The sequence below is a fragment of the Panthera uncia genome, chromosome D1 (assembly GCF_023721935.1).
Source record: "Panthera uncia isolate 11264 chromosome D1, Puncia_PCG_1.0, whole genome shotgun sequence".
NCBI lineage: Eukaryota > Metazoa > Chordata > Mammalia > Carnivora > Felidae > Panthera > Panthera uncia.
In genome coordinates, this window is record NC_064808.1 from 82178480 (window position 1) to 82184010 (window position 5531).

Below are 5531 nucleotides of genomic sequence, written 5' to 3' on the forward strand. Positions count from 1 at the left end.
AGAAGAAGAAGAAGAAGAAGAAGAAGAAGAAGAAGAAGAAGAAGAAGGGGAGGAGGAGGAGGAGGAGGAGGAGGAGGAGGAGGAGGAAGATTCCAATCCTTGGAATATTTACCCAAATCAAGTATTTGGAAAAGAGGTAGCTTAAGAGCAAGAGTCACAATAGTTTGCTCTCAATTTTATTTACCATTTTAAGGCTCACCCTCCGCACCCTCACCTCAGTTCTCTGTCAGGCATTTCCCCCTTTCAGGAGGAAATCTACTTTTTAAAATGTATTCATTCTACAGAAATTCAGAGTCCTCACTCAGTGACAGTGTTATTCTAAAGACTGAGGGAACAAATAAAAACAAGGGCTAGAGCTCACATTCTTGGCAGTGCCTATTTATTTTGCAACATATTTTAATGCTTGAAATAATATTATGAAATAAACAGTTTTTTTACCACCACTTTACAGATGGAAAAAGTGAGTATTGGTTTGAGGTTAAGTAACTTCCCCCAGATCACCCAACTAATCATTGTTGGAGCTGGCATTTACAACTGTATCTAAATGCAGAGTCAGCTTGTTTTCTGCTGAACTATCATTTTCTGCCTTTTAGGGGTCCCACTCTAATGGGGTGGAGACGATAGGGAATATACTAATGAAGAGTATGGCTTTGGAGTCAAAGGGACAAGAGTTGGAGTCCCAACTCCAGCACTAGTTAGTTATGTATATTAGCATAGTTTAGCCTTTGCTTCTTTATTTGGAAACTAGAAATATTAATGGCCAGAATTTAGTAAATATTAAATACATGATAGCTTTGGTATAGTGTGTGTGTGTGTGTGTGTGTGTGTGTGAACCAGACCTTTCAATGACTGAAATATAATGTGATAGCCATATTATTTGCACTTACAAAGCACCTACAAATACCAGTAGGTACCGAATAACTGAGGGAAACCAACAACAACATCACAGAAAAGGGACATGTGAGCTGGGACTTACAGGATGACAAGATCTCACTAGTCTGAGAAGAGAGAGTGGGAAGGGGAGACCCTCTGAGCAGAGAGCTTGTGCACAAAGATGGAACTATGAGAGAACATCAGGTGTTAGAGTCATCGCCTGTGCGGAGGCTTGGGTGTGGCCCAAGGAGCAGGGAGAGAGGGAGGTGAGAATAGAAAACTATGCTCAAGGTCAGCCTATGAAAGTTCTTGAGAGCCATGCTGAGCCAAAAGAGACAGTGAGCCTGGATGTCAACTCTTTTTTTTTTTTTTTAACACTTATTTATTTTTGAGACAGAGAGAGACAGAGCATGAATGGGGGAGGGTCAGAGAGAGAGGGAGACACAGAATCTGAAACAGGCTCCAGGTTCTCAACTGTCAGCACAGAACCCGATGCGGGGCTCGAACTCACCGACCGCGGGATCATGACCTGAGCCGAAGTCGGATGCCCAACTGACTGAGCCACCCAGGTGCCCCCTGTCAACTCTTTATTAAGGGGAAACAGAGAGCCTTCTGTTTGGTTTAGAACACAGCTTCCAGGTGCTGACACGCAGGTGGGTAAGCTGATGGAATTCATGAAGGTGTCATTCAGGATGGTGAGGGTGATTCCTTTCTCCTCCCTGCCCATCCATCCTGCCACATTTCCCTTCACAGCTCATGTACAGAATTGCTGCTTTTTCAAACAAGCATGAGAAGGCACCTGTGTGGGGAAGATTGTGCCTCTGCATCTCCCTATCAAATAGCATCTCTTAAGAAGGTGATAGCTCTAATGGGTGTCTCTATTATAGTAATAGCCAAAGACATCACCCTGCAAGTAGTATTAAAAAGGTAGAGAGAAGATAAGTCAACAATCTGTGTTTTGGTTGGGGGAGTGTAATCTTCTCATACAAGGAGAATTTATCCAAAACATCTGGTACTATTTCATGAGAAAACTCACCAATATGCCATCGTTCAGCCCCAACCCTTGACCTTTCTAGTTGTTTGGGGATTTCTATTTTCCATCATCATATTCTATTCAGCCCATGAAACCTCCTAGAATATGTGTAAGTAGAGCTATCTTACTCTGTCCCTGAGAAGCAAAGTGGAACCCCATGCTCATTCACATGACAGTGTTTTCAGTAGCCCTTGGTTACCAACCCCCCCCCCCCCGTCCTCTTTCAGTCACAAAGAAAAGTACTTCTTGTGGCTTTCCCCACAATTTCTCCCCTGAGTGATCTTTCCATGGGGGCAGGGTTTTTCCAGTGTTAGGATGCCTGGCTGGCTTAGTGTAGTGCCCTTCTCAGAATCTTACCCAAATAGTTAAGCTGCCATATGATAATTCAGTCTCACATGAAGACAAAAGAGCATGCTTGCTTTCTCTATATCTTCTTCTAAGCAGTGTTAGAGCACAGAGCTGTTTCTGTGAATTTTCTCACTCTCCACTTTTTAGGAAAAATGGCTTTGCCTCATGTATGAGCCCTGGGGAAAACAGAAGGTAAGTAGAAGAATTACAGGGTGGGATGAAGTGCTGATTGTTTCACCTTGGGTCCTCAGTTTTAATGCTGTTGGATCCTGTGGGAGTTTGGAACTGTGCTCTTGTAATCCTTCTTTCATGGCCTACTTTATTTCTCATTTCTAGATTCCCAGCCCAAGGCGGGGTTAACATGTGTGACTAATATCATATCCACCCAAGATGCTTCTCACCTCATTCCCTTTAGCCAGCCCCTGCTCTTCGGCCCTATGTCTCCTGTTACATTTATCTCCATCAGAAACAGATGGAATATTGTGATTATGGCAGCTTGACAAGGTTCTGTTTTTTTGAGTGAATAATCCCAGAAGACCCAAGCCCTCAAGTCTGAACCTCCCTTGGTGTATCTGTAGGATAGCCCAGTCCTGTCTGATGGCAGGCAGCTTCCAGGGGTGTGGGAAGGGAGGGGACAGCATGAGAGGGGAAAGCAATTCCAGTGGGGAGGGAGCTGGGTCTCTTTATTCTAGCTGTGCAGCTCTTTGCAGTACAGTCTAATTGTGAAGCAGTCATTTGGCTTACTGAGCCCAGTCCCTTTCGCATTCATTCTTCATACCACATGCCCTTTCTCTCCACGAATCACCATATTTTTCAAAATCCCAAGTAACTCTGCTTCTTTGCAGGAAGCCTGTTAGATGGGCTCTGCTTCTGAGGGAGATAGTTATGTGACAGTGAGGAAAATACATTTAGTAGTGAATGGATGATCTAACTTCAAGACTCAGGTCTTATGTCTATGCCTTGTTTAATGCCCAAAACCACCATAGTAAAGACACCATCCCATCTAGGCCTCACATGAAAGTGCCCTTGTACACTTCTCAGATGAATATTGCCATGCCAGTACTTTACCTTTCAGAGAGATTATTGCTTTGTGAGGGCCTTTTGGTTATTTTATGTAGCTAAGTGTTTCCCTTGAGAGGCAGGGTTGAGACTCATACGGCTTCTCTGTCTCCCATGTTGAACATCTCACTCTTGTACTGAATACATTTTGAGAATTGTGAGCCACTTAAAGGATGAACAAATGTACCTGTTAGCTTTATTTTGAGCTTTCTTTTGAGTCACATACAATATGTGAGCAGGGGACTTGTTCTTGGCTCCTCATGCTTCTTTCATCGAATCCTAAGTGCCTCACTCAGGGTCCTGCTTGGAGTGAGTGCTAGCATGATGATTCTGGCCCTGGGACACCCACCAGCCTGCTTTCCTCCTGATTTGTATGGAAGCTGAGCCACATCACCCTTGGTTCCAGTAAGCCAGCAAACCATGAGCTGCCAAAGCCAGCTCCATCAATTGGGCTTCACCCTAAAGGGACTTCTCTTCTGAATAACCCAGGGGACACTATGGTCTGTTCGGCCCAGGGAACTCCCTAGAATTTCCAGACTGAGGTAAAACCATCCATCTGGGGGAGCTCATGGGCTCCAGGAGCCTGCTGGACCAGATGGCTAGCGGCTGCAGGCTCTAGCCCTACAATAAGCAGGGACCATAAATACCCACTGAGGCTAGGGACGCAAAGCAGCAATATGAACTGAATAAAATTAACAAGGACGGGAAAGGAAGAGCATTGGAATAACAGTTCTGCAGTTAGAGGTGTATGATTTCAAGGCCATCATTGTTTGAGCATTTTCCTTGTCACAGACTCCATGGCAAACCATTTGACCTTCATAATAGCCCTTAGTGTTGGACTATTAAGATCTCCATTTTACAGATTAGAAAATGGGGGGCATGGAGATGGTCATTTTCTTGGCCAGGTTAGATAGGAGCTGGAGCTGATATTTGAACTGAGATGAGTCTGATTCCAATGTTTCTGTCCTTAAATATTCCCCTATAAAGTGTGTGGATAAAACAAATATAATGAATAATGGGAACAAAGAAAGCTGGGCTGGACAGACATTGTTAATCAAAATTAAGCATCATGAATTCCCTTCCTTCCTTCCTTCCTTCCTTCCTCCCTTCTTTTCTTCCTCTCCATCAACATTTATTAAAAGCTTCCTACCTGTGTGTTCCACAATTACTGTCAAAATCATGTTTTCCCAGCTATGGAGGCTCATCTCTCTACCTCACAGCATTAAAACTACCTCAACTTTCTATCCGCTTCTATTCTTAGTGCTAAAATCATCTTTATTCCTAAGCCCCAGGACTGTAGACATTCTGTGGAGTTTTTGTATGCCCTACAGGCCAGGGAACTGTATGGAACCTTGTGCAAGCACATTGTTGAGGCTTCTGTTATGATTATGTAGGTATAATGATAATATTAGGTCCCAGTTTGATGTAGTAGAGAGAAGAGGTTTGGAATTGGCCAGATATAGAATGGCATCTCAGCTCTGATACTTCCTTACCATATTCTTTCAAAAAATATATTTATCTTTTTTGATATTCAGTTTCCTAGTGTTTGATAATTCATTCTTATGGGTAATTAAACAAGAAAGTAGATGTCACACTGCTAGCACAGTACTTGGCATATTATTGGTGTACAATAAGTGTTAATTCCCATTTCTCTTCTCTGATTGGATTTGAAGTTTCTTGGGATCAGTGCCAATTGTATTTACCTTTGTATTTTCCACAACACAAACATCCACCTCTACATATTGGATCACATAGTTTTGTGGAACAAATAGACACAGAAATGAGTAAATAAATTTCAAAAACTGGGCAAATGTAAAGATTTTCATGGATGATGCCTCTGAGATCTTTCTCTTGTGATCATTCTCAAAGTTGTACTTATATTAGCAAGTAATTCTTAAGCATCCATTCTGATAAATACTAAGGATAACAAGATGAATTAAATTTGCTCTATGCCATGAAGGAGCTTACAGTTAAATGAAGCAGACATTCAAAAATAACTACCTACAAGTGTATGAAAGAACACAGGCATCTGGGATAATGGGCCCTAATTTTTGCTCTTACTTGCAGTGAAGTAAGTTTTGGGAACTCACTTCACATATCTGACTCAATCTTTGCTTTCTCATCTGCAAGATGGAGGTAGGGATATATTCAAGTTTCTAATGAGAAGTACCAGCAGAATGTCATACCTATTGTAGGTGCTAAATAAACAATAGTTGAT